The following is a 24,404-nucleotide window of genomic DNA, read 5'->3' as shown; positions in this document are numbered from 1 at the left end:
AGGTGCCCTGCCATACTAGCTACAGCAATCTACCTCTGTAATTTGCACCATTTTATGATACCCCATGACAGAAGATCCAAAAAAATAAAATAGTATGATCTGAAACTTCTTTTCAAGCACGTTTACAAGAAGAATTACCTCATAAAAACCATCCACTTTTATGTGACTCTAAAACTCCATGCCCAGAAGCCAATGACTGGTTTATAAGCAATATAATGACAAATTCAATGGAAAAGATATTATGACAATAGACTAAGGCTGGCTCACAATGTTATGATCTGCTTGCCTAATATGCATGTTTAGCTACTGTAGTCAGCAATGTCCAAATATAAATCTGAAATATTTAATGGCTGGTTCTGTTCTAGATTTCAAGCTCATTTTATCTTTCTAAAACATAGTTTTAATCTAAGGCTCTCCACAAAAAAATTTTAAAAACAGTCCCTAAAGTATAAAAAATTAAGGGACAAATTATTCAATTTTCCCATAAATGAAGGAAAAAAACTGCACAGTGAAATGTCCAAAGTATCAAATATATCAGCCCACCTTTACATTAACACAAATTAAAAACAAGTTTCAAAAATAAAAGAAAAATAAACCTCAATCAGGTTGAGCATTATATTTCATAAATAAGAGTTCCCTGTACTTTAGGAATGCACCCATAAATATACCAAGAAATACCTTGTTGATTTAAAAGTAAGGAACTTTATTTGGTTGGTTACATTTCAATTACTCTTAAGTGGCATATAAAGACATAAGGTAACTAACAAAACTATAAAAACTATCTTTCAAAAAAAGGTCAGTCTTATTTTGTTTACTTAAATACTAAGTTTAATCATGACCTATCAAAATCTTATCATGGCTCACTGTATAAAATTAGCACCGCACTTGCAAGCATAAGCAGAATCTAGACTTATCAAACATATGGTGAGGCATGCCTAGCTTCTGAAAAATCAAATGAGAATGCAGGATTAAAATGTCTTTGGTTGGGTTACAAACAAAACACGATCCTGTTTAAAAGTTTGCATCAAAAATTTGATCAAGAGAACCTCTCAAAATTTTAAAGCACCCAGCAATTAAATCTTAGAAATAAACTGAAATGGTTTAAATATAACTCCTTCCACTTCAGAAGCTACACCTAACAAGCAAATACCTAAAATAGAAAAAAAAAAAAAATTCACCCCCATCTCCAAACTACTAGAAGGTATGCATAACACAGGCACAGGCTGGTTTACCAGCTAACTTTTCTGGCCCTAGACCAAAGAGACATCAAAGCTAACAACAGAACCAACCATGAGCTTTCCCTGTAAACGGGACGATAATCTGAAAAACTTCACTGTTGCTAAAAGAAGCTCCTTTAATGAGAAGCAGCGAACGGCAGGTGAAAAAATAAATTCTAACAGGGCAGCAAGAGGTTGTGAAAACACGGTTCAAGGACTGAACGTGTTATGACTGCTCTGTAACAGGTCCAAGGTAATTTACGCACACACCCTTCAAGCGCAATTCCTCAAGCAGAGATAAGATTGGGAAACAACAGGCTTCGGCCAAGAGCCACATACCATTTTAAAACAGCCGTCTCCCTCCCGACAGGAAAACAGACATTCTCGCTCATCCGAAGTCTTTCCGCGAGTTCTCCCAGCGCCGCGAAGGGAAGAGGGCGGCCGCCACCCTAACGAGAGACGCCGGCAGCAGACCCGCCGCGCGGCCGCCACGCCTTCCTCCGGCCGCGGCGGGGGACGCGGAGCGGCGGATCACATTTCTCCTCCCCAACAATCACACGCACTCACGTCCCCAGAGTTGACACCCTCCAAACCCGCCGCTCGGCGACGCTGGGGACTGGGCCACAAAGCCAGGGACGCAGCCATCGGCCGCGGCGCTCAAGTTGCGTGCGTGCGTGTGTTTGTGTTTGTTCCCCTTTAATGAAAGACAAGAGGTCTCCGTAGTGACGGCCCAGGCTGCGGTGAGGGAAGAGGCCCCATGTGGGACTAAACAAAACTTCGGTTGCTGGGAAGAGCCGTTGCGCAACCCTGGCAGGAGGCGGCTGGGGCCGCCCGGCCTGGCCCAGCCCAAGCGCGGCTTCCCCGAGGCTGCGCCACAGTCCGCAGGAACCACGCGCGGCCCCCGCATCCGGGGGCCTCGGGCCCGGGGCGCCCCGGCCTCAAGGGGAGACGCCTGGCCCCGCCACCCCGTCGGGTCCGGGACGGAAACGCGGGGCATGAGCGCAGGGGATGCGGATGGGGGTGCAGGACGCGCAACGGGTGCGGGCCGCTCCGGGGGACGTCGGGCCCGCGAGGGTCCAGGGGAGGGGCCCTTTGCCCCCCCCCCCGAACGCAGGCGCGGCCGGTGGAGCCGGTCCCCCGCCCCGGGGTGGGTACGCCCCTCGCCCTATTCACTTACCTTCCTAGAGGCCTGCGCTCTCCCCTCTTCGGGCGGCCGCAGCCCTGAGCATGTCCGGGGTGGGTGCGGGGCCGTGTCGGGGACAGGGAGCCAGGCGCTTCAGCAGGCGGCACCACCCAGCCCGGGCTCAGCCCCTCTCCGCGGCCGCTGCCATCTTGTCCTGGCGGCTGAGAGGAAACGGCGAAACACCCTCCCCCGACCGCTGCTGCTGCTGCTCTGGCTGCTGAGCGCCGGACCCGTGTCCCTCATCTTCCTTCCCGGGGATTTGGGGTGGGGACGGCTTGGCTAGGGCGAAGGGGTGGTAAGAGGTCGGGCGGCCGGCCTCCCACTGCTGGGGCCTACGGGCGGCGCGCGGTGCGGGGCCCGCGGCGGTTGGGGCCCATTCCTGACGCCCCCGCCGAGAGAGGAGAAGGAAGACAAACAGGGACCGGCGGCGGCGGCGGCGGGGCCCGCGGATCGGTCTCCTCAGATCACCGCGCTGCCGGCAGTCGTCACGGAGGCGGCTGCCGCCGGCCGCCCCACTCTCGGGCCCCTCCTCCGCGCCCGCCGGCCTCGGTCGCCGCCTCCGCAGCGCCACCGCTCGCCCGGCCGCTCTGCGCGCCGAGCCCGGGCGGCCCCGCTCGGCTCGGCCCGCGGCGCCTCTGTGAAGCCCCTCCCCGGGGCCCGCCCGCAGCCGCGCCCTTGTGTTGAGAGCTTCGAGCCAGCCTTGCGGCCGGCGGGAGTCTGACCCGGAGCTCCCTCACGCCAGCGCCCCCTTTACTGTTCCGAACCTCAGTCTTCGGCCCACTCCGCCAAAAATATATATTGTAAAAAGATCCTAACACCAAAGAAAGGCTGAAAATGGGGAAGCGGATTTTACAGGCCTTTCGAGATCCCGTAGTCACAGTTTCCCCTGCCACCCCTTTGGGATCTGTTTCTTGGCTTTTTTTTTTTTCTATCTTTCTTTCTTTTTTTAAGGTCTAATAATAAGGGGAAATGCTGAAAGTGAACAATCCCAGTCTAAGATAGGTCCTTCCCGCTCCCTCATCCCAAAGGGTCAAGGGAATTGTAAAATCAGGTTAAAGAACGAGGAAAAAGGCCCGCGTGGAAATTTTCCAAGAGCATCTCTATGGTCCAAACCCCCGTAAATATGAAGTTCACCCACCTCTGCGTTGATAATTCTCCATCAAGGTACTCAGTTCCACTCCCAGAGACTAGTTACCTCCCTCATGGAGACTAGGAAATCAACAGAATGGCCCATCTCAAACAACGGAATCACAGAACCATAGAATTTTAGAGATGAAAGAACCTTAGAGATCCTTGGTCCAAACTCTTTAAGTAGGGCAGGGGTTCAAAGAAGTTTAGGTTACCTACCCAAGGTTATACAGCCAAGCCCTGGTCTGCACTCCCTCCCACCTTCTCTTCCCTATCAAACAAATGACCTAAGTATCATTCAGAGTTAATCTTTTTAAATATTAGTTTCTTTTTGTCCTGAATTAGTGTTTAACCTTTTGGGAACACCTTTCTCTGAGGAGTGGAAGTGCCCTCTCTTTGTTCCCTTCATAATCTTCACTAGGAGGATTGAATCTACCCCACAAGTATTTATCCCCAGACATTTTCTATTGCAGTAACTGAGGCAGGGCCTAAAGGGAGTGGCAAATTGCTGCATATTTAATTCCACACTTTGACTCCCTGCTGCTTTTCAAACTGGGAGAAGAATATTCTGAAGAATACCTTTAAAAGAGAAAAGGATAGTATGCCCTGAGGCAGTAGGAAATAATATTTTCAAATAACAGTTTTCTTCAAGTTAGGGAGGATAACCAGTTGCAAAGGTTTCCAAAATAGAAAAACAAAACACTGACTCTCTCTCAGCAGCATATTAGCCATTCCTTTTTACTTAGTATTTAGTTACTTTTGATTTTTTTTAAAAAAGTAATAGTTAAAAGAACCAAAAAAGGATAAAAACATGACTCAAAGGAGAAAGTTACAATAATAGAAAAATCTATCAGTGAAACAAGGAAGATATTCCACTAGAACTTCAAACTTTCAGAATTTTTGCAAAACATTTCTCTGGGTCACCCCTAATGGAAGGCTTCCATTCTCCTTATTACAGCATTGCTACATGTATGAAGGAAGCTAAAAGGGTAAGGATTTTTTTTTTTCCTTTCTAGCCCCGTCATTGATACACAGTAAGTTCCAGGAAGGGATCCTGTCATCTTTTTTTTTTAAGATTGTATTGTGAATGCCTAATACACTAGCTGATTTATAATAAGTCCCTAGTAAATATAGCTGAATAAGTAAATGAACACTATTAGTTCAGGTCTTCCTCTATTTTATACCTATTGTCTCCTAACTTAATCTCTTTACCTCCAATCTCTCCCTCTCCAATCCATTCAGAATACCAACCTCCAGATAACTCTTCAAGGCCCCTAATTTAGCCAGTTTATGAAATTTGTTTTAAAAAATTGAAAATTTCTCAGTGTTAAGTTTTTTTAAAAATGCAGATTACTGCTTCCCTGGTGGCGCAGTGGTTAAGAATCCGCCTGTCAATGCAGCGGACACAGGTTCGAGCCCTGGTCCAGGAAGATCCCACATGCCGAGGAGCAACTAAGCCTGTGCACCACAACTACGGAAGCCTGCGCACCTAGAGCCTGTGTTCCACGACGACACTGCAACTAGAGAAAGCTCATGTACAGCAACGAAGACCCAACGCAGCCAAAATAAAAGTTTTTAAAAAACAACAATGTTGTGATGATAGTTTAAAAAAATAATAAAATAAAATGCAGATTACTAAATTGTACATGAAAAAAAGTTTATGAATAAAAAGATGATAGCCAAAAAATTTCATAATCTTTTCATTCAAAAATATTGCTTAAATACTATGTGCTGTGCTATGATCTGAGAATACAGTGGTGAAAAGTGAGACACGCTGTGAGCTTATATTCTCTCTAGAATGTTGGCTATCATACAAATAATTAGTAATAATAACAGGCATTATAAAAAAGAAGTACAGGGTGGAAAGAGGGGACAGAACAGGAGAATCTAATAAAATGGGGATGCGGGGTGGGGGGGACGCGGGCCGGGGGAGCCATGGAAAGACTGGTTCATCTCTCATCCTGCAGGACTCACTCAACGCTCACTTCCTCAGGGAAGAATCTCCTGACTTCTCTGACTAAGCCAAATTTCCATATATCTTTCCTCTGTAGCATTTTTCTCAGTTGCCATTTTATGTTTATATTCTGGTTGTTTGATTAATGTCTACCTCTTCCACCAATATGAAAAGTAGAGAGCACATCTTTTTTGTACTCCATTGTATCCTCAGCACTGAGGCAGTGGTGCATAGTAAATGATCAACAGGACCAGTTACATACATACAGGTACAGGGCCCAGTACAAAGTGAAAAAGTGGTTCCCCTTGTTCAAAATTATTAAGAATTTCAAGTTGGTGACAGAGGAGTGAAACCAATCATGGGGACTTTCTAAGCACAGGACTCTGTGCAAGTACACAGGTTGAATTAAAGTTGAGATCTAAAGGATATAGGAATTAGCCCAAAGAAAGAGAGAACACTTGCGGGCAGAAGATAAGATTTATGCAAAAGTCATGAAGAAAAAAAAATGCGATAAAGAGTACAAATTTGAGAAACGGATAGTTTTTAGTCAGAGTGAGAGGATAAGTCACAAGCAGATGAGGGTAGAGGGAGAAGCAAGGTCCAGATTGGGATCTAGGACTTCATTCTACTGGCAAAGGAAGCTATTGAAGGATTTAAGGAGAGACACAGCATGGTCAAAGAAGCTATAGGCTTTGGTGTGAAAACCATCTCTTTTACTGCTTTCCACTTTTCTGTATTTTTCAAATTTTCCTTTCAATCTCAGAGTAAAAGCTAAAAAAAAGTACGACGGACCTAAAATGGTCTATAAGGCCCACAAGGAGCTCACCTCCCACTTTCTGTCTCCTCACTCCACCCACAATTCCTCAAAGACGCCAGTCACTCTCCCTTCTCAGGTACCTGGATCATTCAGGTACCTCAGGTGCCTGAAACATTCCCTAAGTATCCACGCACCTCCTTTTCAGGTCCTTAGTCAAATTTGCCTTCTCCATGCAGCCTTCCTCAGCAATAATCACCTATCTATACACATAAACTCCCCATTTTTTATCCTTATCTTTATCCTTAAGTTTTAGCACGATCTAAGATACTATTTTATAGGTTTTCTTTCTCTTCTACCTACTCCTCACCCTGATCCAGACAGTAAGCTTACAAAAGTAACTTAATATAATATTTGTAAAATGAACAAATGAATTTTCTCTGTAAACAGTATGAAACACTCCATAAACTCAGAATGCAAACAGTCACAGTTGTTTGAGATCACCCAAATTGAAATCCAAGACCTCTCTCCCTCCCCCTCCCTCTCTCTCTCTCTCTCTCTCTCTCTCTCAGGTCTTTCCTAACCCCCACACCCCAAAATTAGTCCAAAGAAGGACAGTACTCCTCCGACTTACCTTGTGTTCATCACTGCCCTTGTTCCTCATTTAGCACCTATAGGTTCCAATATGCAGAAATGGCCCTCCCCAGCCTTAGGGGATGAGGCTGATACTTCTCCAAAAGAACCTTGGAATTTGTCACAGAGCCTGAGTCATCAACCCACATTCCCGTAGTTCCTCAGATAAACTGGGGATTTGTTGCTGTAGTTGCTGTCTCCCTCCAGACCCTAGGTGTCCTTTCCTGCCTTGGTGGGGAGTGGGGAGAGGAGGACTTAGTCAACGAGAAAGAGCTCCCAACTACAAATCTCTAAGGGGAGAGGTTCAGCAGGGAGCCTCTGTCTCCTCCCTCCTCAGAGCTCCTGGCCACTTTATGCAAATAATCAACTTTCTCCCTAGATATCAGCTTTGTGTACCTGGGCCTCAGGGATGGGCAGGTGGGATCAGAAGAAAAGTTCCTTCTGGATTGTCTCACTGGTGCCTACATTTGCATGACAGAAAGGCCCACTCAAGTAACTCTTCGTAACCTGTAGATGTTTCCTTTCTTAAAAAAAAAAAAAAAAGGTTCCCATTAAATACAGATAAAAATAACCTCATCTTAATCTGGAAATTCACAAATCTCATCTTAATTTGGGAGTTCGGTACTATAGTCAACACAAAAATCTCAAATAGCAAAATTCAACCTTGATTTGTGAATTTCCAAGGTATAGTAACCATCGTTTTGTGCATATAACCCTACACAATAATATGTACATATTAATGATCTGCTATTTGTAGGTAGTCATAGGGTAAACGTTTCATGTGCTTCACCTCTTAGAGCGCTTAAGAAAATTTATGAAGATAATACATTTTCAGCTTTTCCAGTTTCATCATCTTCTTAAGATGGAGTCTAGCAATCACTCTCTTTGTTACAGTTTTTCTGTTAAATTTTAAATTTCTTCCTCCAGGATGGGGAAGACACTAACGCACCCACTCACCTGACACCCAAATGATGTCTCCTTTGTTGAAGAATCCTTAAAATCCTTGGCACATTATTTCTATAGATAGGTTCATTTGTGTCATATTTTAGCTTCCACATATAAGTGATATCATATGGTATTTGTCTTTCTCTTTCTGACTGACTTCACTTAGTATGATAATCTCTAGTTGCATTCTCCTTCAAGTTTGATTGAATCCATTGCATCAGCTTCTGGAGAAGAAAGGCCTGCCAGCACCCACACTGTTCACATTTTCCATCCTCTCCAGAGCTTCTGGAGTTTAATTCTCAGAAGTTAAATGTACTAATGATACAATTTAATGGAGTAGCATAGTTTTTATATTGGGAAAAAAAATGTTTAAACTAAGGAAATGCAAAACAGACAAATAAAATAAACCATCCATCTTGTTCTCATCTTGACATTTCCCTGCTCATAAACCTTCAGACTGCTTCACCTATTAAAAATGTGTGTATTTCTTAATTTGGCTGTTGAGGGACATTGCAGTTGGATTTGTCATCAGTGTTCCCCTACCATCATTGATCATCAGTGTTGCCCTCCCATCATTGAAATCCCAACCACCCTTCAAAGTCAAAATTAAATGTTCACTCCTCCAAAAAGCTTTGATTGAACATACTATTCGTAAGTGATATAAGTTCACCTCACAAATATTTTTAAGTCCTACCATTTGCCAGATGCTGTTTTGAATGCTTTTAATTACTCAAGGATAACTATTACTATCCTCATTTTATAGACGAGGGAATTGAATCACAGAGAGATGAAGAATCTTGTCCCAAGTTTGCACAGTAAATAATGGAGCTGGATTTGTAATTAAGCTGTCTGGCCTTAAGCATCTAGCCCAAATCACAGATTTCTTACTAAATGCGTTCTTTTTTTTCCTTTAATTTATTTTATTTATTTATTTATTTTTGGCTGCTTTGGGTCTTCGTTGCTGCGTGCAGGCTTTCTCTAGTTGCGGCGAGCAGGGTCTACTCTTCAATGCGGTGCGTGAGCGTCTCTTGCAGTGGCTTCTCTTGTTGTGGAGCACGGGCTCTAGGCGCACAGACTTCAGTAGTCGTGGTGAACGGGCTTAGTTGCTCTGCAGCATGTGGGATCTCCCTGGAACAAGGATCAAACCCATGTCCCCTGCATTGGCAGGTGGATTCTTAACCACTGCACCACCAGGGAAGTCCCTCTTTTGTTCTTTTTTATGGCTAATATTCCATTGTGTGTGTGTGTGTGTGTGTGTGTGTGTGTGTGTGTGTGTATACCACAACTTCTTTATCCATTCCTCTGTTGATGGACGTTTACGTTGCTTCTATGTCCTGGCTATTGTTAATAGTGCTGCAATGAACGCTGGGGTCCTGTATCTTTTTGAATTATGGTTTTCTCTGGGTATATGTCAAGGAGTGGGATTGCTGCTTCGCTTCTTCTTTCTTTGACCAAAATATCCATTCCTCCAAGTAAATTCAAGTTTAATCTTAAGGAAAGCATGCTATTTAAACCATCCTTTAAATTTTTATGTTTCAAAATAGTCAAACCAGCCAATAGCGCAAATAAAGCCTTTGTTGGAATTAGAAAAGGCACTTCTCATGATGTTTTGCTTCCATCTGTCAGAAAATTGTCTTACTGTATCAATTTTGTTGAGGCAGCACACTTTTCTGCCATATGTCTGAAAGGCATCACAATAAACATACAGATTTGTGATGTTTGCAGTGTGACTCATGCCCTCCACCCCAACCCCTCACCCCCAGCAGCCCTGCTGATACAGCCTCCCTTTCTTGTCCTCTGACCCTCCCAGGAAGTGGCAAAAGGAGACTGGGCAAGGAGGAAACAGGAGACTACTAAGTTAACTGTGTGACTCTGGGTGCATTTCACACCTTTCCAGGTCTTTTTCCTCATCTTTAAATTTGATATAATAGTGCTTATCTTGCAGAGAAGTTTAGGATTAAATGAGATAGATTATGCAAACCCAGTATATGGTGGGCTCAACGTGAAGGTTAGGTGACCACCTTGGATGAAAATCATCAAAATATACAAACTTCCAGTTATAAGACAAATAAGTATTAGGGATGTAATGTACAACATGATGAATATAATAACACTGCTGTATGTTATACATGAAAGTTGTTAAGAGAGTCAGTCCTAAGAGTTCTCACCACTAGGAAAAAAATTTTTTTCTTTTATTTTGTACCTATATGAGATGATGGATGTTTAGTAAACTTTCTGTGATAATCAGTTCATGAGGTATATAAGTCAAATCATTATGCTATACACCATAAACTTATACAGTGCTGTATGTCAATTATAGGTCAATAAAGCTGGAAGAAAAAATGTTAGGTGAATATAAATGTTTAAGAATGTCTAATTAGTAAAATTTCAGGCTACTTGGAGAACATATTTAGTGTTACATTGCTCAGTCTATGTCCCTTTTGAGATCAGCCCCAGAAGTCGGGGAGAAAAGGGGAAGGGTTGAGCTACAAAAGGAAATGTTTGCCTTTCCTCAAGATTCCCTTTCTCTGCCTCCCTTCCTCCTTTTCTACTGCAAGAATGATTGGTCCTCCCAAGCTCAAACCTCTCTATTTCCCTTTACTGCATTCAGTGTTATGTCTGGACCATCCTTTTCAGTTTTGTTCCACTTTGAGAGGGGCAATTTTCCCTGAGAGAAGAGAATTGTCTTGCCCTAAATGCCAAATTCTGAAGTCCATCCTGGGGGTATGCCCCAACCAGAAAGTTTAGAGTCCTAATTGTCTGGATTACTCTCAGTTAACAATCAAATAGCAACTGAAATTTCTGCTCAGACTAAGTTCACATTTACCTTATCCCCAACTGACCCCCAAAATGTCTGCTTTGCCTTCAATACATATAAGTATAGTTATTTATGTCACTTGCTCACTACTCATATGTCTAAATTACTATGTAGTTAAATTAATTAAAAACAATTCATCTTGTTTTTTTCTTGAAACATTGAACCCTGTTCAAGTATTTTCAGGGCTTCATAGTTTTTTGGGTTTTTTAAAAATTTGTTTTTTATTTATGTATTTTTGACTGCGTTGGGTCTTCAATGCTGTGCGCGGGCTTTCTTTAGTTGCAGCCAGCAGGGGCTACTCTTCGTTGCAGTTCACGGGCTTCTCATTGTGATGGCTTCTCTTGTTGCGGAGCACGGGCTCTAGGCTCGCTGGCTCTAGAGCGCAGGCTCAGTAGTTGTGGCACACGGGCTTAGTTGCTCCACGGCACGTGGGATCTTCCCGGACCAGGGCTCAAACCCATGACCCCTGCATTAGCAGGCGGATTCTTAACCACTGCGCCAACAGAGAAGCCCCCACAGTTTGTTTTTTATATAGCACAAGCTCACAACTTTGCAATAATGCAGGAAACATTATTCCTAAAATTGCTATTGGGGTTAATGCAGTAATACTTTTTTCCTTTTCTAGTAGGGAGAAAAAAACATATTTGCAGAAAAAAAAGAATGGAAAGAAAGAAAGGAGGGGAAATTATTAGAGGGCCTATGAGATTATGGGGAAAGCAATCAAATGTGAAGCAAAAAATAAAAATGATATGTTTTCCCATGTAGAGTTCAATTAGTTCACATTGCAGTAAAATTAAATGAAATGTGCAACAAAACCTAAACAAACATTATTTTTTAATCAGTATACTGAGAATTACTGTGTAAAGATCATATCTGATCTGCAAACAGACTACAGAATTTCATTTAAAATGAAGAAGACAATTCATTCATTCTTTGCATGACAAGGAGCAGAATATTTTGAAACCATGTAAAGGAAAATCTACTTTGTTTATATATAGTTTGTTTTATTTAAAATATAAATGAACTAAAATAATGGTATATTAGTGTCATTTTTATGTAATTGATATGATAGGAAATCATGTATCACACATATCTAGATTCAGAAAAAAAATTCAGGTGATTTATAATTATATAATAAGCTCTGAGGCTGAAGATACACTTATTCAAATGTCTGAAAACCCAAAAACACTTGCCTTATAAAATCTGCAGGGGCTTCCCTGCTGGCGCAGTCGTTAAGAATCTGCATGCCAAGGCAGGGGACATGGGTTCGAGCCCTGGTCCAGGAAGATCCCACATGCCGCGGAGCAACTAAGCCTGTGAGCCACAACTACTGAGCTTGTGCTCTAGAGTCCACGAGCCACAACTACTGAGCCCTCGTGCCACAACTACTGAAGCCCACGCACCTACAGCCGGTGCTCCACAACAAGAGAAGTCACCGCAACGAGAAGCCTGTGCACCGCAACAAAGAGTGGCCCCCGCTTGCCTTAAGAAAGCTCACGCGCAGCAACGAAGACCCAATGCAGCCATAAATAAATAAATAAATTTATATTAAAAAATACTTAAAGGCTTTTAAAAAATAAAATAAAATCTGCAAAAGGGTAAATACACCCATGACTCTCCTGTGTTTATAAATTTGTTATTTCTTTTTTTTTTAAAGATTACACTTTTTTTTTGTTAATTTATTTTATTTATTTTTATTTTTGGCTGCGTTGGGTCTTCGTTGCGGTGTGCGGGCTTCTCACTGCAGTGGCTTCTCTTATTGCGGAGCACGGCGCGCGGGCTTCAGTAGTTGTGGCACACAGGCTTAGTTGCTCTGCGGCATGTGGGATCTGCCCAGGCCAGGGCTCGAACCCATGTCCCCTGCACTGGCAGGCAGATTCTTAACCACTGCGCCACCAGGGAATCCCCACGAATTTGTTATTTCTTTTCCCCAAAACATTTAAAATAAAATTTAAAATACCATGGTTTTATCCTCATCATAACAACCTACTTCTATTATTTAAGAAAAACGAGATAAATCATGGGCTACTTTAATATCATTGGAAGAAACTTAGAATCTATGGTACACATTTATAATTATTATTTTTTATGTCTGTGGTATTGTCTTCAAACAATTTAGAGATTCCTGTAATGCCTTGTGCTCAGGGTTTTTATGAGTTGGGATCACAAATTAGAGAACACAGAGGTATTTGAAATCTTCCCAGTCAGAGCTGGTGTAACAATAGCATCAGATCTTCTTCCATCTACACTACTGTTCCTTATATCTTTGTGCCTCGGTTTCCCCATCTATAAAATGGAGACAATAGAATGATACACACCTCATAAGAGTGTTCTGAGGATTAAATGCATTAATAGCTGCAAAGTGTTTCGACAAGTCCTGGGACAAAAAAAGAATTCATAAACATTGGCTGCCATCTTTGTCATCAATCTCATTGCTTCTGTTCTTGCCCCACTAAAGTCCATTCTCTACACAGCAGTCAGAGTGATTGGTTAAAGGTATAACCCAACTTATACATCCCTGCATTCAATAAATAATAATTGATCAGTGCATCAGTTTAAAAAATATGTCCGTAAATTCTTTGATACTCTTCTCTTCAAGAAGTGAATCCTAGGGCTTCCCTGGTGGTGCAGTAGTTAAGAATCCGCCTGCCAATGTAGGGGACACAGGTTTGAGCCCTGGTCTGGGAAGATCCCACACGCCGCAGAGCAACTATGCCCATGCACCACAACTACTGAGGCTGCGTTCTAGAGTCCATGAGCCACAACTACTAAGCCCATGCACCACAACTACTGAAGCCCATGTGCTCTAGGGCCTGCATGCTGCAGCTACTGAAGCCCATGTGCCTAGAGCCCATGCTCTGAAACAAGAGAAGCCCCCGCACCCCACAACTAGAGAAAGCCCACGTGCCACAACGAAGACCCAGCACAGCCAAAAAAAAAAAAAAAAAATAGAATGAAGCAGAAATAATGGTGTGCAACTTTGGACACTAGATCACAGAAAGATATTACGGCTTTCACCTGCTATGTTGAGAGCAGCTCTTTGGAGAAACCAAGGAACTGAGGCCTCTAGCCAACAAACATACGAAAGAGTTTGGAAGGTAGACTTTCCAGCCTCAGTCAAGCCTTCAGATAACTTTAGCCCCTAAAAGATCCTGAGCCACAACAACACAGTTTAGCCCCTCCTGAATCCCTGATCCACAGAAACTGTGAGATAATAAATGTTTGCTCTTTTAAGCCACTGAGTTTTAGGGTAATATGTTCCATGGCAATAGATAACTAATAAAATTACCCGCTATGTCCTAGACAATCTTCTAGGCACTGGGTATGAAGCAGTGATGTACAGAGCAGACAAACTCTGTGTCCATGTGTGGCATTTACATTGTAGTGGAGCTGACAGAATATAAACAAGAAATAAATAATGTCAGGTAGCAATAAATGCTCTGAAGAAAAATAAAGCAAGAGAAAGACATAGAGAGAGCCTGGAGATTGGAGTGGAGACATGATGGTAGGGGTGGGGGGGAAGCATTTTTAAACAGGATGTCCAAGGAGATGGCTTTAAGCAGAGACTCAAATAATAATATGAAGGAGGGAGCCACATCATTATGTGGAGGAATAGTGGTTTTGATTTTTGTTTTTTTCTTCTGGGTTGATCAAATAAGAAATGTAAAGACCCAAAGGCAAGAAAGAGCTTGACATATTTCAGGAAGAGCCAGGACAGTGTGGCCAGGGAGAAGAGATCAGGGAAAGAGTGGTGTGAGGTAAGATCTGTGGGTAATCAGGAAGACCATGGAGCTTCGTTCCTGAAAGCTTCCTAAGCCAACCAATGAAATGAGAATGACACAAATGCTCCTTCCCAAGGGCCACAGACCTACCTCTCTGACCTCATCCCCTCCCGGATACCCCTCAATCACTGCATTCTGGTCACACTGGCTTTCCGCTAGCATTTATCACCCTCTAAAAATATCATGTTCATTTGCTTACATACATGTTTCTTTTGTCTCCTTTCACTGGAATGTAAGCTCCACCAGAACAGTAGATTCTCATAAAACCTTGTCAGATGAATGAAAGGAATATATTCCTTTAAGACAATGCAACAACATTACAGCCTGACATACTCTACTACAAGGGCTTGCAGTAAGTCACCTCTCCAAAGAAGAGAAAATCAACTCCCACAGGAGGGTGGGCAAGCCCCGAGCCATAGATAACTGGAACTATGAGTTAGACATCCACAGGCTTATGGGATTCCAAAAGTTATGTATTTGACTCCAGTAGATACATTTCTCCCCTCTTAGTCCAAAATAAAGATAGTAATGCATGTATCCATCAAATTATGATTGCAGAATTCTTTTTCATAAAAGGATATGTAATTTACTACAATATAACATATCAGCATAATATATTAAAAGTTATTAAAACTTTCAGAGAGAGCAAAATTCAAATCCTGTCATTTGTTTCCTATGTGACTTTGGGCAAGCTACTTAATCTCTTAAAGCCTCAATTTCTTCATCTGTAACTGAGGAGATAATAAAGCCTACCTCTTAGAATTGTTGTAAGAATTCAATTAGATGCCAAGAAGGAAAGAAGTGCTCAACAAAAACAAAAAACCCATATTGATGAGGGATATGTCAAAGAGACACAGGAGCCAACTGAAAAAGCTCTCAATGGGCAATCTGGAACATTTTAAGCAACAAAATATATAAAATCATATTGGACTATTAGAGAGTATAAAATAAATATCTGTGAGTCTATGCTGATGTAAATAAATGATTAAATAAATAAACAGTGGGAGAGAAGAGACAAATTTCCCATGCAGAAGAATCAAAAAATGTATGTAGATATTCCATCGACGAGAAGATGGACCATAACTTCCCACTCCTTAAGTGTGGGCTGCACATAGTAACTTCCTTTCAAGAGGACAGTATCCAAAGGTGTGAGGGTGGGGATGAGTAACTTTATAGTGGAGAAACCTAACAAACACTATCTCACCCAAGTGAACAAAGTCAACATCAACAATGATAAATTGCATGGCTACTGTGTATCCTTGATATAATATGATGAAAATGGCACTTTATCTCCGTGGTTTTCTTCCCCCAAAATCCATAACACCAGTCTAATCATGAGAAAAACATCAGACAAGTTCCAGTGGTTGTGCAGCCCACAAAATAATTGACAAAACTTTCAAGGTCATCAAAAACAAAGAAAGTCTGAGAAACTATCATAGCCAAGAAAAGCCAAAGAAGACATAATAAATAAGTGTACTATGGTACCCTGGATGGGACCTTGGGACAGAAAGGCATTAAAAGCTAAAGGAATCTGAATAAGCCATGGACTTTAGTTAATAATAATATATTAATACTGATTCATTAATCGTAGCAAATGTACCATACCAGTGTAAAATATTAATAATAAGAGAAACTGGGTATGAAATATATGAGAACTTTCTGTACTATGTTTTCAATTTTCTGTAAATCTAAAGCTGTTCTAAAAAACAAAGTCTATTCTTAAAAATTCAGTCAGAAAAAAGTATGTAGAAAATTTATATAAAGTCTTCAGCACAGAACATCCTAGTCATTGTAGATACCGTGGTTCATCTAATCTTAGCCATGGTTGATAGTAAAAAACAATCATTAGTATTTTATGGGCCAGTAAGAAAGAAAAATTGTTGTCAATTAAACTATGACACAATGCCTTAAGAATGGTCCTGTGAGATGTATGAATTGGTCATGCCAGCCTCCCATTACTCTGAAGTATATTTCATCAGTTTTCAGTAATTTGGCATGTTCTCCAGCTCTCACTTGCATTGCTTGGCCAGATAGGCAATATTTTTGCATACATCTTCATAATAAATTGAAACATATCTTCATTATTTATGAGTAGCTTACTTTCTTCCATCTCATAAAGAATTTGTTCCTTTGCAAAAAAAAATGGAATTACAGTTATTTCCTGAATGACAAATATTTACCAAATATCAAATTTATGCCCTGCTGCTCTGTGTCTGTGACTTTCTGTCAATAAATTTTTGTTTCCATGAAAAATACTAGTGCCATCTTTTCCCATTTTAAGCAGCAATTAAACTCAACACCTATAGCACCAACAATGCACGTAACTGAATTAAAGAGATGGCAGTTTGAACAATTATAACTAAACTCACAAAAGCAACTAGGCAAAGACAGCCAGGTCACAAATGCTGCCTAGTGGATAGTAATTCTAAAACATCATGGATTATAAAATATAAGCAGCATCCTGATTTCCGAAATGTTAAAATGTGGAAAAGAAATGTATGTCTTAGAGAGTTTGGATAACTAACTGTGTTACAGCCATACAATGGAAACATCGCAGCATTAAAAAAGAAAAAAATCTACTTTTATTTACAGAGAAAGATATCTAAGATACATTGGTGTTAAATGTTGTTACATATGATTTATTTCTGTAAAATAAAAAATAATATATTAACATTTATATGTATTCAAATATATGTATTTTACATAAATGTAATTGTTAATAGTAATTATTACTGAGAAGTGGGATTATAGTGCACTTTAACTTTCTGTTTTGTTTGGGTTTATAAAAATAAACATATTTTACTCACATAATCAGTAAAACATATAAACAATCAGGAAAAGAAGAACCTTATGGTAAATCTTTGAATAAAGTTAATGATTATCCACTGGTAAAATGTCTTCATTTTAAAAATGCTTTTAGCAAAAAAATTAATTGTACGAGAAACAGTACGAGGTGCTTTCCCACGCATTCTCTTAACTAAGAGAAAAACAAAAAGCAGACTATTTATCATAGAAATTATAAGGGAAATTCCAATATAGAATAGAATTTTGGGCTAGATCAATAGTCTAATTTTTTAGGACAATTATAACATAAATGATGACTATTAGCAACTATTAAGTATCTAAAAGACTGAACTTATATGTAGCTAATTTTAAAACACCATTTTCGGAAATAACATGCTCCCATGAAAAATATTCTTATTAATAAATCCTAACTCAAGGAGTTAAAGAATCGAAAATGCTACCACTTTTCCAGTTAGGGGAAATAGGTTAATCAATAACTAAAAGAGAGGAAATGTGCTTAGTAGAACCGGGTATGTTCACTTTAGTTCAGTCTCTCTGTCGCAATATTTAAAGAATGAATTGACTTTCATACTGGTTCTCTAAAATCCTGTATCAGATTAACTATATACACTCATACCACAGACACACGCAGGCATCTACGTGTATGCACACACGTATAACATGATCACTCCTATTGTTACAACAACAATACTTACCTTCAGTTGATATAATTCCAAATTAGGCGGGCACCCATCTAAGCAAATTAGGAAGTGTTGCTTTTCCTGTATTTGCAAAACAAACCCAACATTTTAAAAACACAGTCTAACACTGTTTTAAGTTTTGAAATGAGGAAACAGATGACAGGCATAAGGGAACCCTAGACTAGATATTTATAAGATGCAAAGATATCACATTTGTTGTGCTTCTCTTAAAACAAGCCTTTTCTAAAGGAGAATTATGACTAATTAAGTGTGAGTAAATGAGCATATGCAGGAAACTTGATAAAAATCCAACAAATTAGGGAATAGTCCAGAAAATCTCTTGTGGGTTGTGTTCCGTACAAGTAGATAAGCATCTTTATACAGGTCCGTGTTCTTTAAAGAGTTCTCCAAAACTGGCATAATAGGAACATGGCACCACTTAATACATGGCAATTTTGTCATTCTTTTCTTGTCAAAATGAAAAAAATTCTGAAAAGTAAAGGAAATTAATTTGTAAACACTGGAAATAGAATGGTTTCATTTTTTTTAAATCTTGAGTCAAAACTAAACTAACTCCTTAGATATTATTTAACTTGCTACATCGGAAGTTTGCTTTAAGATTTTGCAGATCACAACTGCTGTAATGCCAACAAAAGCATCTGTAGTTCAGTAGGGTTTAACTCATCAAATATTACAGAATAGTTCTCTCTGCTCCTGAAATACTGGGTTGTATTACAGCTTTGCATCTGTCTGTGGGAATTATGTTACAAAAGGCCCAACTTTACTTATGTTTCTATGTTTTCAAGTTCTTAATGTAACATGCTGTTAAGGCTGGCATTCAGGAAAGAGACAAATTACTGAAAATGACAAAATATCAAATAGAAAAGAAGTTTGCACAGGTAGTAGACAAATATTAAAAGTTTTATTTTATTTCATAGGGCCATCACTGTAAAAATTTTATATATACTTTAGATAATAATATACTGTACTATAAAGGAAATATTTTAAACAAGGAAACTTCAACAGATAATCCTCACTGGAGATCTACACAATTCCCTCTTTCCCTTATACTATGTACATTCATAGTAAGAAAATGAAAAGTCAATATAGAAAGATTTCAACCCACTTTTTTTTTTTTTGGCCACGCCAGGCGGCTTGTGGAAACTTAGTTCCCTGACCAGGGATCAAATCCCACCCCAGCAGTGAAAGCACCAAGTCCTAACCACTGGATCGCCAGGGAATTCCCTCAACCCACTTTTAACATGAACTTTGAAAAATTAGGGACTTATACATAGAAGGCTAGCTTCCTTTATATGAATATACAGCTCCTACAAATCATTATAAAAAAGACAAACTTGGGACTTCCCTGGTGGTCCAGTGGGTAAGACTCTGTGCTCACAAAGCAGGGGGCCCGGGTTCGATCCCTGGTCAGGGAACTAGATCTTACATGCATGCCACAACTAAGGAGCCCCCATGCTGCAACTAAGGAACCCGCCTGCTGCAAGTAGGACCCAGTGCAACCAAATAAATAAATAAATAAATAAATAAATAAATAAATAAATAAGAGTTTGCATGCCACAACTAAGACGTCTGCATTCCACAACTAAAAGAGCCTGCACGCTGCAACGAAGATCCCCACGTGCCACAACTAAGACTCCATGCAGACTAAATTAATTAATTAATTAAAATAAAGAAAAAGAACAACTTGATACAAGAAAAAGAAAAAAAGAGAGAAAGGTGTTTATCCTACAGATTTACTCATACATTCATGAAATAATGCATGTATAAGTATACTCTTTGCACTGTTGTTTATAATACCAAAAGATTAGAAACAACCCAAATGTCCATCAATAGGAATCCCGTTAGATAAATTATGGCATATACATACAATGGAATACTGTGCAGCTATTGAAATAAAAATGAAGCAGATTTCTAGGTACTAATCTGGAACAATCACCAAGCTATACTGTGAAAAAAGCAAGGTCTAGAACAAGGTGAATAACATGCGCTTAATAGTGTGGAAGATAAAGATTTATGGGTATATGTATATATTCAAATATATAGAATATCTCTGAAAGAATAAACAAGAAACTAAAATTTTCTAAATGAATTTTTTTTTGTAGTTACTGTATATGTACCAAGAAAGCTAATAACTTAGGGCTTGGTTGTGTTGTTGTTTTTTGTTTTTTGTTTGGGTTTGGGTTTTGTTTCGTACTCTCTCCAGGAAATTACCTGGGTAAGTAGGGGCCAGAAGAAGAGAGACTTACTTTTCACTGTATAGTCCTTTCCATTTTTTGAAGCAATTGCTAAGAAGGATATGCCTTTGATTTCACAAAAAATTGACAGCATTGATTTGAGGATTGAAGAGGAGACTGCCTGCTACAATTCCCACTCACATGAGAATCCCGCTAAGTTAAAGATGGGATGTGGCAGCAACTGATGGCTTGGAGAGAACCAGGCAAGTCTTTAAGAAACTGGTCAATTTCCAATTCACCTTGTGGAGCTCTCCTTTTTTATTTTTCAGTATATTTTATTTCCTGTAAAAGCTCCTATTCTCTATTCCACCCCAAGAAATGCATCCCTTTAATCTACAGTGTAAAAGAGGTGTTCTCCAAATTTTAAAATCGTTAAATCAATTTTATGTCAATATTTCATGCAGAATAAATTTAATTTTTGACATACATTTATTTTATAAGCTCATTTGCATTTATATTTACTTTTATCAAGTCAGTTAAAAGGAGCAATGAAGCCATTTTGATGAATGTGTAAAACAGAAATCAAAAGTTATATATAATCTTTTGCCTTATATCTGCCTTTTCCTCCAATTAATTTTTATACTTTGTTTTGATTGTATAGTATCACAATATTCCTTATCACAGAAATATATGGTTACAGGGAGTAATAGGTTGTTTATGTTTTGTTTTTTTAAATAGTGTGCCTTGGAACTTTGAGTTGCTCTTTGATTAAACTCATTCAGAAATGCAAAGATTTAGGCTGTTTGTTTCAAAATTGCATCCCTAATAACAATTTTTATATTATAAAAGTCAGATAAATACTCTAAACTTACATAATCCAATAATCATGGAATCTACCTATAATAAGATATTATCATGAGATGACAAATGACGCTTTGCATTACAAATTAATTTTTATCCAAAGAGGATGAAAAATCAGAACCAGAGTTGGAAAGCATGAAGCAAGTCATCTGAATCAAAGAATAGCATGTTGGCTTATAAGCCACACATCTTGGCAAAGAAAAAAGTGCAAATTTAACAAAATAGTATTGATGTCTGATTAGTCAACAGGGAAAACTTGACTCAGATGGATTTCTATTTTCTTCCTCATGTTTGATATAATGCATACTGTGTTGCCCATATAGTTGCACTGCGCAGGGATCCTTTCAAGAAAGAACTTGCTGAAGAGTGCCATCAGCTAAGAGTCTTCAGCTACAGCACCTTTGGGATCTGTCATGGCATCCAAACCCAGGGCACACTCTCCCCAGACAGTTTGCAGCTAACGACTGAGCAGAGCTTGGGGTCTGGAGCCTGGCCATTTCTGTCCAATGTGAAACTGAACAGGACCCTGCTCGGCCTTCCCAGGGACAGACCCCAAAGTCCCCCACCTCTTGTTTGTAGAAAAGCTCCTAGCCTCCTAGGCCTTCCCCAGGTTCCAAATATCAAATTTAATCAGAGAAGTGAGAAAATGCAGAAACAAAAGAAAACAGTCATGCAAGACAAAATAATAATAGTTTAACCATAAAACAAAGTCAAGGACCTTTAGTTCCTCCTCAAGGGCTAGAAATAATATCAGGAGCCATAACCTTGATTTGTTTTGCAGATACCAAAAACCCTACCAGGTGGAGAAAGTTAACCACCTGCTGACCACCAGCATGTAGACCCCACACCAGTTGGAACCAGAAGGTTGATGATTGAGATTCCCAAAACATCATCCTGTTACCTCATCATCAACAAATCAGGGAATTGAGCATGAGCTGATTATACACCCTTTAAGCCTCTCCCTCACACTGTCTTTTTTTTTTATTATTGTTTATTTTGGCTGCACCAGGTCTTAGTTGCAGCATATGGGATCTTTAGTTGTGTCATGTGAACTCGTCATTGCGGCATGCATGTGGGATCTAATTCCCTGACCAGGGGTTGAACCCAGGCCCCCTGCATTGGGAGCATGGAGTCTTACCCACCGGACCACCAGGGAAGTCCCCCACACTGTCTTTAAAAAGCCTCCCTGAAAGCCACCAGGAAGTTCCGGTCTTTTGAGCATGAGCTACCCTGTCTCCTTACTTGGCTCCATGTAGGGCGCCTTGCAGTAAACTCTGTGCTTTCCTTCACGACAACCCAACACCAGTAGATTGGCTTTGCAGCGCATCAGGTGAACAGACCTAAGTTTGGTTCAGTAACAGAAACAGAACTCCTCGGTTGGCAATCTTTGTATTGTAGCTCTCCATTGGAAGGGCCAAGACTCTCAGAGCTGCGACATAGTCCAAAGTTCTTCCTATTCATTTCTCAGTTCTTCCCTCCCTCTTCTCACAGGTGTCAGACCTTCATCACAAGCTGACTTCTGTTCTCTCTCCTTTATCTTTCACAGGCCTTATCCCTAATAAATCTCTTGCACTTCTAATTCTCACTTGATGTGTTACCCAGGGACAGGAGATGAGATATGCATATTAAAAGTATATTCACTATCTTTATAATACATTTTAATTCACTGACATCAAACACATAATAGTCACTCATCTCTTTTTTATTTTCTTGTTTGGACCTTGAAAATTATGCAACTTATTCAGCCACAGTGATATGTATGTTCCTTTTTTGCCACTTAATTTATTAAAAGGATGTTACCTGTAAGCATTTGTATCTTGAAGAATCATTTCCCAAACAGTCCATTCCATCTTAGTATTAATCTGTAGTTATTTTCTTGGCAAAAGATACCTAAAACACTATACCATTTTTCATCATAAAAGTGATACAAAAAAAAAAAAAAGTGATACAGCCAAGACATCCAATTATCAGAAAGCTTCTTCCCATTGAGACAACAGCCCAATTTATTGAAATAAGTGATTACTATAAATTCAAAATGCTTATTACTGTTTTTTAAAATGTTGGAGAAATTTGCAAAGATGGCTTCTTTATTTGTTGGTTGTGAATTCCACATTATAAAATTGTCAAATATTTAGGATTCAACTCAAAAGCAGAATGTGAAAATCAGCAGTAATTAAATCAATTTAGTAAACATTTATCAGGGCTGCTTACCAAGCCGCCACTTAAAATAGAAATTTCCGGCTCTTATCAGAAACTGCAAATTTTCAGACATTGAGACATCCCTGTGATACTTATCTGCCTGTCCATGTTCATTGTAACTAAAGGAACACATCTCCCAGGAAATGGCCTCATAGAACTTTAAAAGCACAAGAAAGGAAAAGTGACATCATTCTTTCAGTGGTACCCTACCAAAAACTCTGAGGTAAGTTTTATTTGAGTTTGTTTTTCTGACTGTTGAAAATAGGCTGGTTGCAACAGAGGTGTCAGATTGCTTCTCTCTCTGTCAACTTCAAGTTCAAATTTAGGAAGTCATTCTGCCTCAGAACATGTTGTGCAAATTAACAATAGATTTCTAAGCTGAAAATACATTTCAACAGATCTAAATTTTGCCTAGGTGGTTCTCTTCCCCATCGCATTTTGGTGCTTTATAAAAGTGATTGTTCCTCCCATGATTCACTAGGGGTAAAATAATTTATCCAAGTCAACATTTAGAAGAGAAATTTCTAAGAATGACATAGCATTCTTTGCTTTCAATGTTCTGAATACTCCTAGCAATAGACTTTCCAGTAAAATACTGAAGGGAAGCAACTGTTGATTTCCTATTACAATTATTTTATTAAATTAGGTAACTTGTGCAGCAAGACCCTACAGGAATAAGACAAAGAACAGATAAGTTTTGATGAGCAGAAAGTGTGAAGCACAGAGCACTACTTGGAGAGGAAAGGAGTCACAAGAGTGAGTAGTACCCACAGTGATAGAAAAGCTTGGGAGTGTGGGATGGTTCTGGAAGCTGTATAAACTTACTGCGGAACGTAAATAGGGCAAGGTGTGTTCTTAAAAAGCTGGAGCTTTTTGACAGAGGTTGTGGCAATATCCTTTCCCAGTTTCTCAACTTGTGTGGGCCTGCTCCTAGGAATCACATTTGAGGACACATGTAATTTTCCCACTTTGTAGGTGATTAAGAAGGCAACAACATCAAATGGTACCCCTGGAAGCGTTAACGCAACTCTCTGGATTACTTAGGCCCTTGGGAGAATTGACTTAGTTTCCTAGTTTTAACACAAAGAAGGCTGAAGTCAGCCTAAACCGTTGCTAACAGGTCTTTTTCAGCTTTGGGTTCCTATGTCTCTTTTCTGAAATTACTATATATTTTGAACGTTCATAGTATGTTACAGCCTACTGAACACTAAACAGAACATTGCAGCAATGTCTTCATTGATTTTGAACAT

The 24,404-nt window shown here is 39.9% G+C and overlaps 1 protein-coding gene across 4 annotated transcripts in view; it reads right to left on the bottom strand.

The window, feature by feature from the left end:
• HIPK3 (homeodomain interacting protein kinase 3) overlaps positions 1 to 2,955 on the bottom strand; it is a 97,494-nt gene extending 94,539 nt beyond the window's left edge. Inside the window, exon 1 of one of the 4 annotated variants that reach the window (XM_032638918.1) lies at positions 2,395 to 2,955. The gene's annotated coding sequence lies outside the window, so the exon portion shown is untranslated. Of the gene's footprint in view, positions 1 to 1,556; positions 1,917 to 2,394 lie in introns of those variants that run through there. The other 3 variants (XM_032638921.1, XM_032638922.1, XM_032638919.1) reach the window with 3 other exon arrangements.
• Positions 2,956 to 24,404: the final 21,449 nt, after the last annotated feature.

The sequence above is a fragment of the Phocoena sinus genome, chromosome 8, assembly GCF_008692025.1.
Source record: "Phocoena sinus isolate mPhoSin1 chromosome 8, mPhoSin1.pri, whole genome shotgun sequence".
In the NCBI taxonomy this organism is placed as follows: domain Eukaryota; kingdom Metazoa; phylum Chordata; class Mammalia; order Artiodactyla; family Phocoenidae; genus Phocoena; species Phocoena sinus.
The sequence above is the reverse complement of the archived record's forward strand: the minus strand, read 5'-3'. Positions and strand labels throughout refer to the sequence as shown.